The following is a 14,200-nucleotide window of genomic DNA, read 5'->3' as shown; positions in this document are numbered from 1 at the left end:
AATACAATTGGTTTTAGATTTGAAACATAAGGCAACAGCCACTAGTGATAAGAATTATATGACATATGACAAACATATGACATGTTATGTCTGAACAGATGAAATGATATCTTCAGGAGGTCAAACTCCCATTTCACTCTTCAGAAAATCCTACATGGAAATATGAGTTCATGAAATCGGAATGCAGTGTGTCCAATATATGTTGTATTGTGTCCTGAGCAGCTGATGTGTATGTGCACTCTTCTATTTAGACTAAAAAAAAAAACACCCCAAACTCACTTTATCTGTTGCTATGGCAATATTATGTTGTTGGAAAAAGTAGCTAATGATATTCTGATTCTTCTTGTTCCACAGAACAGAGAAAGAAACTGTGAGAGAAAGTCAGACGAAGAGAAAGGAGAGACACTTCAGAGTATGTCTCCAGGAACATTTGTGCCTTTGAGGAAAAATACAGCTGCACATCCTTCTTACCTTCATTGAGCAGACCCTCTTGTAAGACACTTTGGCTTCACTTGAACCGCATATTTAGTTAAAGTAACTCAAAAGGTGAGATCTAAGCCAAAAAGAGAGAGGAATCTAGTCACTTTCAGGAATGATGAAGATGAGAAGGTCCGTTGTGGAGCAGCCACGTTGTGAAGTTTCTCAGATTGGTATGCTGCCTAATCCTTACCACTCATCACAGGTTTAATTAAGCTGGTTCAATACCAGATGACAGGAAACCCAGGACTAGTAGTGCTGGGTGGAATTTTGCTTTAAGAAGCTTTTGTTTTACTCATTTTAAAAAAAAAAAATCAAAGTATTTTTGTAATGTTTCTACTTTTTACTTATGAAAAATAGTTTGGTTTTTTTTTCTTTCTATCTTATTCTCCTTTTATTTCCTCCCTCTTTTTAGTAGCAAAACACAGAGGAAGAAGTTGGAAAACCCTTTTTTCTGGCATTTTGACAGTCAAACAGTATCTCATATTTGTTGAGATGAAAATTATGATAAAATTGTGAAAAACCATATGCATGAAAAAATTATCTTTCTAATTCCTGTGACATTTGTTTCAGCATTTTCAAAATGCAAGATTCTAACTTTAGGCCCCATATTTTGAAAACTTTAACCTACCTTCTTAAGAACTACTGCTAACACTGTTAAGTATATCCCACTGAAGCTGGGAGGAGATGCAGGTTCCTGACACCCCTGAGAATCAAGTTTTCTTCTGGAAACTTCCAGAGCTAAAAAGAGAGAAATGTAATAATTGAAGTAAAAGAAGATGGGGAATGTATTGGATGATGCAGTTAGTTAATGTACTAATGTACATTAAATGTAGTTAATGTAGTTAATGTACTAAACCATCTCCTGGCATGTAACCATCCCGCTATCATTTTAAGACAATCTCCTTTCCATACATACTTTGAAGCATTCAGCGCTGGTGCTGAAACAAATTGTACCAATATTCAGGCATCTTCCATCTACATATGGAAGATGTGGAAGAATGGAGAGTGATACAGGGGAAAATTCCTCCTCCCAAGCAACAGTGCTTGCTATCAGACCAATAGGTGTCATTCCCTCTGAGCTCTAAGAAACACATCAGTGAAGACAACAAGTTCTTGGCTTGAGCTAATCGAGTAGCTGATTAGGGGTAAAGGGAAGAAAGACAGGAGGAAAATTATCCTTCAATGATATTTGCATGGGCAATTTAGCCTGAAGAGAAAAATGGTTGACATAACAGTTGGATGTTCGTGGTCAGCTTGGCTGTGGTCAGCAACAGGAGGAACTCTGGCTCCAGAACAGCATCTCGTTGCAGCTATCTCTACACTTTCTGCTTCAGCATAATTAATCCAGCTTAAGAAAAATACTTATTTCCATGTCAAAGATATATTTTCAGGTAGGTTTCAGGTAGTGACAGCTAAAGGAGATGTGATGCATTTCAAATACTGTAATGGGGAAGAGATTTAATTGGACAAGCAAGTGCTGTGTTGTCAATAGTTACTAATGTTTTCCAGGAGTCCTTTCCTAAAAAACAAAGTACAGAAGTGATGTCTGATTTGCCTCAAGCTTCCCAGGAAAGCTCGATCCTGTGCTCGAACAGAGATCTTTGTTTCAAATCCCTTAGAACAAGCTATTATGAATCTCCTAAATTGTTTGAAGACACGGTATACAACACCTGACATATAATACATGCAAGTTGTAGCCCAAATAGTTGAAAGCAGACCACAGTGTAGCTCTGAAGGGTAGAATGTTTAAAAGGCCAGCTCTGGACTAGGCTGGGACTGTGGTTTGGAATATGATTTGAGGTTATGTCCTAGGACAGACTGAGGTTTTAGTCCCACGTTACCAAAAATTCCTGAACTGTTTTCAGAGATTTTATTGGAAAATGACAAAAAACTTGCAATGGCAAGGGTAAGAAAACTGTGTCGTAAGACGGAAGACAATAAGATGACTACATAATATCTGTCTATATGAAGTAGAGGTTTCTGTGCCCAGAATTTTTCCAAGACACAGCAAGCAGAAAGTCCAGAGCACACAAGTCACCTAGGGTCACTTTAGTCACCTCATGGCCATACCGGTCACCTCAGCTACCTGTTTTTCCTCAGCAGGAACCTTAAGTCACCACAGTCATCACTACAAGTCAGGCTTAAATCAAGCAAAATTGCATTATTTAAGCTGTTTGTTTTTTTTTAAAAATCTGTAAAATTGTTTTATATTACAGATATTTTGAATGTTCTGTGTACTCATTAACAAAATATAACTCCTCCTTACTCCACAATCAGCATAGTACTGCTTTTGGTAAGGGTTAATGAAAAATCAAAATTTATCACAAATGTTCTATGGCTGTATGTCCCTACAAATATATATTCAATAACTTGCCTTTCCAGCAGCAGCTACTAGTGGAATGTGGCTCCTGCGCTGGTATGGGTAGTTCAAAATGATTATTTGTCGACTCATTAGTTCGAGTGTGAGAACCATCTTCCAAAAATTTCCCTTGTAGTGAAACAGGAAGATTGTACGTGCAGACCTGAGCTCTGTAATACTCTCAGCAGCTGCGATGAGGCAAGTGACGCTAGGGAAATGTGACACGAAATATCTCTGGGTCTGAGAAGACAGACAGCTAAGCACAGGGGCACGAGAGCAATAAGAACTTTCTGACTCTATGGGCCGTTGCACAAGCCATGGGGAGTGGAAAGTAGATTTCCTAATAACATGAATTACAAAGGTAGTATCAGGAGACCCTGATCTCTGCCTGATCTTTTGTACAGTCTTCTGTGATTCACATGCTCACAGGGAAATTATTAGGAGGACTATTTATCTGACCCCGCATAATTATGTTCAGGCTGCGCATGTACTTTCTGTCTAGGTCTCGCTCTGTGGGTCATCAGCCAGCAACGAGATTGGAAGTAGGAACTGGTCCAAACAACAACACTTTACTGTACTTGTTTCCCATCCAACTTGAGGCCTGGACAGAGGGAGGGTGTTTACATTGAAAGGAAGATGAGCAGCATGCGTGCGCAAGAGATTCATTTCACTTAAAGGGAAACCATCATCTGCTCTATACCTGTGAGCGTCGCTCCGTTAGGACTAGGAATTCCAATTCAACACCACTGTAAAAGAAGTAAAAAATACAGTAATTAGAAACTGCAAGCAGTAATAGCATAATGGCATCTACAGAAGCTATTTCATGTGCAATAATCATAGATAACTGCCTGGAAATCTGTCTACAGTAAAAATAGCCAGTGATTTTATGAGTTCTCCATGGACGGATTTCAACATCGTTGTTAGAATAAGAAGGGTAATTTAAGCAGAGCTCTTATTGCACCTCTGACGACAGTTTTTTTAGTTGTTTATTACTTGCCTCTGTGCCCCATGGTGTTAACACTGCTATAATAATGGCATTAGACGGCACTGTTCCAAACAGCTGCCAAAATGGCATGTGAATACTACTTCAGGTTGCTAATTCTGATTTACGTGGGGTTATACCAGGCTATGTTACAGGAGCAATTTCAGAAGAGATATGAGCTGTATGAATCTATAATTAAATCTGCTACTTTAGACAGAGGAAGGTATAAATTGCTTTAGACTAAGTATAAATAAAGCAAGCTCTGTCCTGATTAGGCTACAATTTCAAATTGTGGATTTCTTTTCTACTGAAAAGCAACATGCAAAGCCTTGCACTTGGCAGACCAAAACCATTAGCAGCAGTCGGGATGTTCAGTGTCAGGCAAAAAGGAGGCACTATATACACATTCCGGTGCTTCAAGTGGAAGAATTTACTAATGTGTAAAATAAACATGCATTTCATAAATAGTTTTGACATATATTGTGGGCAAACAGCGGCAGCAGATTGAGGATGTTTATGGACTCAGGCAGATAAACTGTTTAATGACCCAGTGCGCAGATAAATTGAGTGAGCTGGCTGCTAAATTTGTAGAGGTTTGTAACAAAAAAAATATTAAGAGTCTTATGAAGACAGCATGAACAGAAACGTATGTGTGTGAAAGCACCAGATGAGACAGCAGGACAAGGGGTAAAAGAATAGCCTGTACTGATAATGAAGAACACCATTCCCTTGACACTGTTCCCAGAACGTTGTTCTCAGCGGTAAAATTGAGTAATGCGATGTTTAGGTCAAGCCCAAAAGGCCTGCACTCAAGCCCACAAGACCCGCGCCCTAAGACCACAGGACAAGATGACTTGCCAGCAGAAGACGCTGCATCCTCCCAGCAGGATGGCAATAGGGCTGCAGCATATGACACACAGCATTTCTTTTCCCGTTGGCCTGCTGGAAAAACACACATACATTTCAAACAAACAAATAAAAATGGGCAAACCCAGCAACTTTACCTAAGATTTATGGAGGCTGAAGTCAGCAAGAACCCAAAACAAAGGACTGCCCTATAACAACCATTGATTCCTAAAGGGTATCTGTCTCGGTTTGAAGTAAAACTGAACCAATTTTCTGTTCTGTAACTTTACATCCTAGCTAGGCCTCCTTTAACTCTCTGAAATTAACGGCATATTGTGGAGAAAACTGCTCGTTCTCAGAATGATAAGCCCAATGTTTGTGCTCCATGCCAAGGGATGGTAGGCAGGGAGGCCCTTGCTTATACTTATTGCTGTAACAACCAAGGGCAGCCAATTTCGTTATTTGCCCCCTTAGAGGGTCGGAAACGGAAAAAACGTAGAGGGGTCACATCGGTGGGGAGGAGTGGACAGGAGAGGTGACCCAAACCTGACCAGCTGGGGTGTTCCATCCCATCTGCCCCACGCTCAGTATAAAAGCTGAGGGATCAAAGGGTCAGCCCCTTCCTGCGATGGCCAACGTCCAGAGAGGTCTCTGTCTGTCCATCTGCCTTTGATCCCGATCCGTGTGTTCCTGACTCCAGAGCTGGAATCCAGTTCCCATCCATCACTGAGTCCAGTCTGGGACTTCCCCAGTGCCTGCCGGTGACGTGACTGTCATCCTGGGAGCTTGATACGGTTTGGTATATATTGTATGTATTTCATTATTTTCATCTTTATTTTTATTTTAATATTAATTCTTCATTAAAGTAGTTTAGTTCATTCTAAACTTCTGAATCTCCTTATCTCTTTCTCCTCCTCTCTCCTCTTTTTTTTTGGGGGGGGAGAAGGCGGGGGGAAGGGCCATCTGTCGGTCCGGTTTTGGTAAAGTCGGCCCAAACCACGACAGTATCAAAGATCTGTCAAAACACAAGTTCATTGTTGTCAATCAATCAAGAAGAATTCCAGAGAAGTGATGAGCATGGGAACGACAGGGTCCTTTGCTATCTGTGTTGCACACCGGTGATGCTTCCCAGGGAGACACATGTAGGTGCTTGTAACTGTGACATGGGACTGTGACTGAGTGCAATATTTGAGGGGATGTTAGTGCAATAACATCAACTTACACAGAGATTTTGTAAATAGATAAAATGTTCTCCTTCTCTAAGATCTAGCACTAGGCTTTGTTATTATGAACCTTCATTTTTTTTAAAAACTTATATTCCCATGTCCCTTGACTCCTTCACCTCTTTTAACTCCTCTCTGTTGTAATCTTCTTTGACACTTGTGTATGACAGTGCATTTGGGCTTTTCTTCTCTCTCTGTTTTCTTCATTAGATTGTCTTCCTTGCAAATCATAATTTTAATAAAGTAAAAAGAAAGGGAGATGGGAAAGGGAATTAAAGAAACCATTTAGGTCACCCAATGGTACCTAGAACAAATCGTAACACCATGCCAGTGTCAGCTGCCAATGAGGGAGATGTCACATCTTCCCTAAGCAATGCAGGGGTAATTGCCCTTCTGATTACCATTTCTAATAGCTGGCTTGAATATCCTGTGATGTAACTCAAGCTTGTAACTTCTTGTCCTAAGTACACTGACATGACAAAGATTTCTTCTTGCAGCAATCTTGTGTGAGAGTTACTATCACATCCCCTTTCAGTTTTTCCTTCTTTTGATTAAAGGGCTCCATTTCCCTCAACGATTCTTCACGGTTTCAGCCCAAGAAGAAAAACCAGGCAGGATTTTCGGTCCTTTGCTTTACCAGCTGGCAACAACTATCTCATATTTTTGAGGTTCAGCTACTCTCCCACAGGCTAGCGGATGCAGGGAAGATGTAGAACAATAGGCTAGAAAAAAAATCCCCTGGTCATGAGTGTGAGAGAGGATTAATCAAAAAAAAAATCACAAAATGCTAAACTACAAAATTTCCTGACACAGTAGCAAGAGATAAAACTTGGAATCAAAAGAGTGAAAAGCCACCAACTACAGGAAGAAAATATCATTCATGTACTAAGCCCCTTAAGAAGGAGGGAACTTTCGAGGAAAGTTTTAGGGAGGATCACGGAAGAAAATTAAAAAAAAAATAATCAAGGTAACAAAGGTCTTTGCAAGTTTGAACTACGGGAAATTTTCTTTCTGCTTGCACTTCTGGATAAAAGCTTAATCTTGTCCATGTAATCAGGACACATTAACCTGGTATCTGAAAAACTTGAGTATCATGGAATAACTAGCACCGCTAAAACTCATTTTCCAGCTGGGGAAAGCTGCTGATGTACCCTCTCTGAGGGCAATCCGAAGGTTAGGTGCCTTCAACTGCTTTCTAAAGGTACCTTCTGAAGCATACTTGAACAATATACTTTGGCTATACAAAGAGCCTGAGGTATTCAGGCTTCCAGATTATTGCCGCATTTAGACACCTGGATTTAGGTAGGATGAATCCAAGTAAAAAATGATGTATAAGCATAAACGTCTGAAACATTGACTTGATTTACAAAGTTGTTTGGATTCTTTTATGGTAAAAATTAAATATAAATCAGTGTTGTTATTGCAAGAATTAATAATTATTTTATAGCCAGACAGGTAATGTCAACACCATTTGTCAAATAATGTAATAGTCTTGGTAATAATAATAAAGACTTCACTTCAGCAGTTTGAAATGCCTCTTAAATATACATATTTCAGTTCTGTCTGATTTCTTCTGTGTACATGAGATTGCCAAAGGGAACACAATCCATCCAGCAGGCGTTGAATTAAACACAGTGCATTTTAGTACGCTGCAGCAAAGTAGCTCGCTCCATTTCATTTCTGCAAAGTCCAAGTAATACACCAAGTCAAGCACAAGCTCCAAGTAATCATACTCCTTCCTGTCTGCTTTTAAGAAATCTCAGACCCTTGAACACTTCCTCAGCCTTTTTTATAAATGTATGTTAACCTTCGTTCACCTAACTCTCATGTACGGACAGACTATATTAGCCCAAGACTTGCATGAAGCTTCCAACAACAGGAATGGGCAATTTGCTGGACTTTTCCAGGCCTGTTCCTTATTTCCTTTACACTGGTTTGACTCCAGTGTAACTCCACGGATTTCACTGCAGCTATCCGTGGTTCAAGGCCAGGAAAGGAGATCTGGATCTCTGAACTCTCCCGTTGCTGCACAGAGGCCTAGAAAGAGTAACTCCCAGTTTACCCAGACGTAGCGTATCCCTGAAGTTTCCACTACATGCTTCCATTGAGTCTCTCTTATCTGTTTCTGTACTATTCATTAAGTTAGGTATCACCTAGAAAAGATAGGACCCTCCAACTGGACCATTACCATAAGTAACGGCTCCACTTAGGTTAGAGGTGAGTAGGTTAGTACCTACCTTAGCAGGTTAGTAGCTGCTAACGTAAACCAAATTAGACTCCATGCACACAAAATAAAATCCTGGCCCCAGTTAGGTCAACAGCAGTTTTACCATTGCTCTTCAAGGCATTTGGCTTTGACCAACACACCAGAAGGCTCTGCTCATGAAGCTCCCATGTGAGCTTCAGAGAATCACTATTCCATACTTTTCCTGTCTTAAAGCCTACAGAGAGTGCTACAACCAGTGTGGATGTCAGAAAGGGCAAAGCCGGTCTCAAGACTGGCAATTTAGAAGATGAAAGGGCAGGGTAGACCTCATGACTGGCGATTCAGTGGGTGTTAGTCTGAAAGCAGACCCCAGTCGTCATTACTAGTGAGGTTCCTTGTTGAGCCATGCCTGACACACGTGAATAAGTTACACGCTGCATAACAAAACATTTCCCTAATTAATAGCCTGAGTTCCACGATGTGCTCCCTGTTAGCAGATTATAACCTTTGAACAGCCATCACAGTAACATCGCAGCTCAGACCTACTGAATGCCTCCAGTTTTGTTCATTTGCTTGTACACACAGACTTGAATGAATGGACTTCTTTCTTGAAAGAAACTACAACGTGGTACTTTATAGCAACTGAACAGTGGCCAGAAAGGAAATTCACAGATTTTATTATCCCCAGTGGAACCATATGGCATGGAACATGTTTTAAAAATAGATTTATTCCCACTAATTTTACTAGTATACCAGTATTTCCTTGAAATGAGCCAGTTTGGCCCTACTTGTTGAGGGAGAGTTGGGCATGCTAGGACTAGGGGCAGGCAGGCTGTACAGTCACAAGACCTCGACCACGTTGTGTGATGTGGGAATGTGTGCTGCACTTGCTAGTGGCGATGAGAGAGCTGAAACCCTTTCCTCCATGCTGGGAATCCTGTGCCTGCAGACCAGTTCATGATTACATAAAACAGAGTACATGTCCCAAAGAAGCAGAAAGTACTATATTCTTTGTTTTGTTCTTCTCTGCTCTATTATTAGAATAGCAAATGTTCTTATCTCACTGAGTGCTGTTACCCACACAGTCCCTTCAGGAGCAAAACGTCAGTACAAATATGGAAGAAACAAGTCAGAATGTATTTAGGTGAGTAATATGCACTCAGACTAGCTCAGAGCTGAGTTACAACCTTGGATACTGAAGCAGCTGGCTGACAAAATCTCAGATCCAGGTAGAGTTATCGAGACTAGAAAGCACAAAATGCCCCCTATGTTAAAAATGGGGAGAAAGGAAGAGCCTGAGAACTATCCACTATGTCTGCTTTAGCAACTAGCGTTGCTTTAGCAACTGCATCCTGGGCTGCATCAAAAGAAGCATGGCCAGCAGGTCGAGGGAGGCGATTGTGCCCCTCTACTCTGCTCTGGTGAGACCCCACCTGGAATACTGTGTCCAGCTTTGGAGTCCTCAACACAGGAAGGACATGGACCTGTTGGAACAGGTCCAGCGGAGGGCCACGAAGATGATCAGAGGGATGGAGCACCTCCCCTATAAGGACAGAGAGAGTTGGGGTAGAGCCTGGAGAAGAGAAGGCTCTGGGGAGACCTTATTGCAGCCTTCCAGTACTTAACAGGTATAAGAAGAAGGATCAGGACAGACTTTTTAGTATTGCCTGTAGTGACAGAACAAGGGGTAATGGTTTTAAACTAAAAGAGGTAAGATTTATACTAGATGTAAGGAAGAAATGTTTTACAATGAGGGTAGTGAAACACTGGAACAGGTTGCCCAGAGAGGTGGTAGATGCCCCATCCCTGGAAACATTCAAGGTCATGTTGGACTGGGCTGTGAGCAACCTGATCTAGCTGAAGATGTCCCTGCGCATTGCAGAGGGGGTCCAGATGACCTTTAAAGGTCCCTTCCAACCCAAACTATTCTATGATTCTATGAATAGCAGTTGATAATAACTTACCTAGAACAAGTCAAATCAGCATACTTCAATCTACAAAACCAGGCCTGTGGCTAGAGGAAGATGGAGTAGATACCATGTATCTTAAGCTTAGTAAAACCCTTGACAACGTCTCACATGGCTTTCATGTAAGTAAACTAGGAGAAAGCTGCTTACGTGAAAATATTTTAAGGTGGGGACAGATCTGATTGCTGTAGGAATAAATGCAAGATACCGTATTTGGGCAGATACAGCCAGAGGCAAAGACAGAGGTTGGAAGTATCTGGCTACGCAACAGCTCTTGCGGAAGCAAACCGTAGGTCGTAGAGAGCCACTGGCTGAATTACGTCAATATTGTGCAAGAAAACTATCCAGAGAGTACAACCTTCAAGGTATGTGAAGGAGTAATCCTTCTGCTTCACTCACTTGCAATATTCTGCTTAATTCTGAATACTACATTATAAGGAATCCACAGGAGAATAATGGTGATGATCGGAAGTTTGGAAGATACGAACTAGGAGAAAGACTGAAGACTCATCCCTGGCGGTTTTCAAAACACGGATTGACACAGTGCTCAGAGACATAGTTTAGTAATGTCGGGGGTGTGGGGGTTTATGGTTTTCTCTTGTTTTTTTTTTTTATCAGAGTTAGGTTGACGGTTGGACTAGATCTTAAAGGTCCCTTCCAACCTAGACAATTCTATGATTCTAGTGGGTATGATCCAGAAAAGGAAATGTCTATGAGTTGAGATAGTGCCTGTTTTCAAATATGCATATGCCTGCTGAAGAAAGATAGGAAATATTTATTATCTAGATCTGTTTCGGATAAGACAGGAATTAATGGACTTACGTTGCAGAAAAGAAGATTCAGTAAAGATTAGGAAAAGCTTTGCTATCATATAAATCTCTAGATTGCCTGGACAGGTTAATGCAGTAAACATTAGAATCACAGAATGGTCAGAATTGGAAGGGACCTTAAAGGTCATTGAGTTCCAACCCCCTGCCCTGGGCAGGGACACTTTCCATTAGAGCAGGTTGCTCAAAGCCCCATCCAGCCTGGTCTTGAACACTTCAAGGGATGGAAGCGATTACTGATAATCTCTAGGACTGCGTTAGATACATGCCTATGAAGAAGGACAAAGATATTTAAGATACTTGCTTGAGGACCATATCAGCCCTGTGAATGAAAGATTTGCCTTTCATGTGAAGAGAAAACAAAAAAAAAATTAATCAGGTTTTAATTATGCACAGACTTGTAAAAAAATTCTTCCTAGATGAGCCCCATCTAGATCTATTATATATGCCAGATCTTCTAATGTAATTTCTTTTCTCTGTAAATGAAAGTTGAATCCCAACTGAGCTCCCTGCTTGGGTTATTCCTGGACCGTGAGAAAGTACTGAACTGAATTATGTAGCTGCAATATTATTATTGATAAATCACGCAATTTTCACAAGGTGATGAAGCAAGACACAGATGCTTTTAACCCATTGCTACTTAACAAGTAGGTATTTTGACTGTTGTAACAATTATCTAAGAAACTCTGAAAGAGATTTAATGCAGCATATGATTTCTCATTCTTCAGTTAAAGCCTTATTTATTTCCTTTGTAACAAAATATGCTAGACAGGTGCTACCTCTGGCTACGTTAAAGGAATTTCTAGAGAACTGCACAAAGTCATATGGTTTAAAGTAAAAGTGCACCCGTAAAACTGACCTCAAAAGGACTTGTATTTTTCTTCTCAACAAAAAGGACCTCTGTTTCAGCAGAACTGTACCCTGTAGCTGTTGTGTTTGTTCAGAAATTTGGAAGGCATTTGATATTCCTTTTTGTTCTGTTTATGTCTAAAAGAATTGACAGGTAGCATCTAGCAAACTAGTTGTGCCAGGTTACAAAGTTAGCACTGAGAGCACTTTTCTTTAGACCCTCCAGGAGATTCCTGCCTGTCCAGCCGAGTTGGCAGCTCTCAGCAAGACCACCAGACTTGGTAATGAGGTTGAGCTTCACAGAATCACAGAATGATATGGGGTTGGAAGGGACCTCTGGAGATCATCTAGACCAACACCCCTGCCAAAGCAAGTCCACCCAGAGCAGGTTGCACAGGAACGTGTCCAGGTGGGTTTGGAATGTCTCCAGAGAAGGAGACTCCACCCCCTCTCTGGACAGCCTCTTCCAGGGCTCTGCCACCCTCAAAGTAAAGAAGTTCCTCCTCATGTTTAGATGGAACTTCTTATATTCAAGTTTGTGCCCATTTCCTCTTGTCCTATCCCTGGGCACCACTGAAAAAAGACTGGCCCCATCCTCCTGACACCCACCCTGTAAGTATTTATAAGCATTGATCAGATCCCCCCTCAGCCTTCTCTAGACTAAAAAGACCCAAGTCCCTCAGCCCCTTCTCGTAAGAGAGATGCTCCAGGCCCCTCATCGTCTTTGTAGCTCTCTGCTGTACCCTCTCCAGCAGTTCCCTGTCCTTCTTGAACTGGGGAGCCCAGAACTGGACCCAGTGCTCCAGATGGGGCCTCCCCAGGACAGAGTAGCAGGGGAGCATAACCTCCCTCGACCTGCTGGTCACACTCTTCCTGGTGCACCCCAGGATGCCACTGGCCTTCTTGGCCACAAGCGCACACTGTTGGCTCATGGTCATCCCATTGTCCACCAGGACTCCCAGGTCTTTTTCCTCAGAGGTGCTCTCCAGCAGGTCAGCCCCCAACCTGTACTGGTGCAGGGGGCTATTTCTCCCCAGGTGCAGCCCCCTACACTTGCCTCTGCTGAAGTTCATCAGGTTCCCCTCTGCCCAACTCTCCAGCTTGTCCAGGTCTCGCCGTATGGTGGCACAGCCTTCTGGTGTGTCAGCCACCCCTCCCAGTTTTGTGTTGTCAGCGAATGATACGTTCCATCCCTTCATCCAGGTCATTGATGAATATATTGAACAGGACTGGACACAGTACTGACCCCTGGGGAAGACCACTTGTTATGGACATCCAACCAGATTCTGTTCCCCTAATCACAACCCTCTGAGCTCTGTCTTTCAGCCAGTTTTCAATCCACCTCACTGTCCATTCTTCTAATCCACACTTCCTAAGCTCACCTATGAGGATGCTGTGGGAGACTATGTCAAAAAGCCTTGCTGAAGCCAAGGTAGACAACATCCCTTGTTGAGCTTGTTCAAGCAAGTGTTTTGTTGAAGTCGGTCTGTTGTGGGCACAGCAACCTCTAACAGCAGCGTAGTGCTAAACAGGCAGGAACTTAGATGTGACAAAAGCTTGAAACTCAAGTTAAAAGAATTTCAAAATTAGGTGCGTGAAAAGCAGCCTGCAGGAAACACTGTACTTAGCAGCTTACAGCTACTCGTTTCAATCTCATCCAAAAAAAAAAAGGGGGGGGGCCTGAAAGGTGCTGCCTTGATCTGCATAGTAGGAAGAGGAAGCTGCCTCTGTCTGCTGAGTTTCTCTGAACAGATGCCCACTTCAGAAAGCAAAAACAAACCCCCCAGTGATTATTCTTCTTAAACGCCTGCCTGCAGGTGAAGAACACCTGGGAGTGTTTCCCTTGGCAGTGGTAGATGAGGCCAGTGAACTGTGTGTGACACGTTTCCATCGTGGACTGAGACCCCCAGTCCCCAGGAGTGACTTTATGATGCTGTTCAACGGCCTCTGCTTTCCGTTTTCCGAGTTACATTAAAAAAAAATTAAAAAAAATCCCCATGCAGCCTCGCAGTGGCAGTCTGTTACTTAGAACCATAGAATCATAGAATGGTCAGAGTTGGAAGGGACCTTAAAGATCATCGAGTTCCAACCCCCCTGCCATGGGCAGGGACACCTCCCACCAGACCAGGTTGCTCAAAGCCCCATCCAGCCTGGCCTTGAACACTTCCAGGGATGGGGCATCCACAACTTCATCTTATCCACCTGGTTTCTATACGTAAGTTCATAATAACTTAACATCGGGTGTTTCTATGCTGAAATATGCTTTTGAGGAGCCGGGGGGGGGGGGGGGGGGGGGGGGAAGGAAGGTTTCCCCTCCCACACTAAAAGGCGCCGGCGTGACCACCCTGCCCTCTGCCGGCACTCCTGGGGCGGGGAGGCCACCAGACAGCAGAAACCACTGAAGTTTGAGGATTTAACGCTGGTGGCTGACGAAAAAAAAAACCCAAAACAAACCCTGGAT

The sequence above is a fragment of the Numenius arquata genome, chromosome 2 (assembly GCF_964106895.1).
Source record: "Numenius arquata chromosome 2, bNumArq3.hap1.1, whole genome shotgun sequence".
Taxonomy (NCBI): Eukaryota; Metazoa; Chordata; class Aves; order Charadriiformes; family Scolopacidae; genus Numenius; species Numenius arquata.
Note: the sequence above shows the minus strand (reverse complement) of the source record.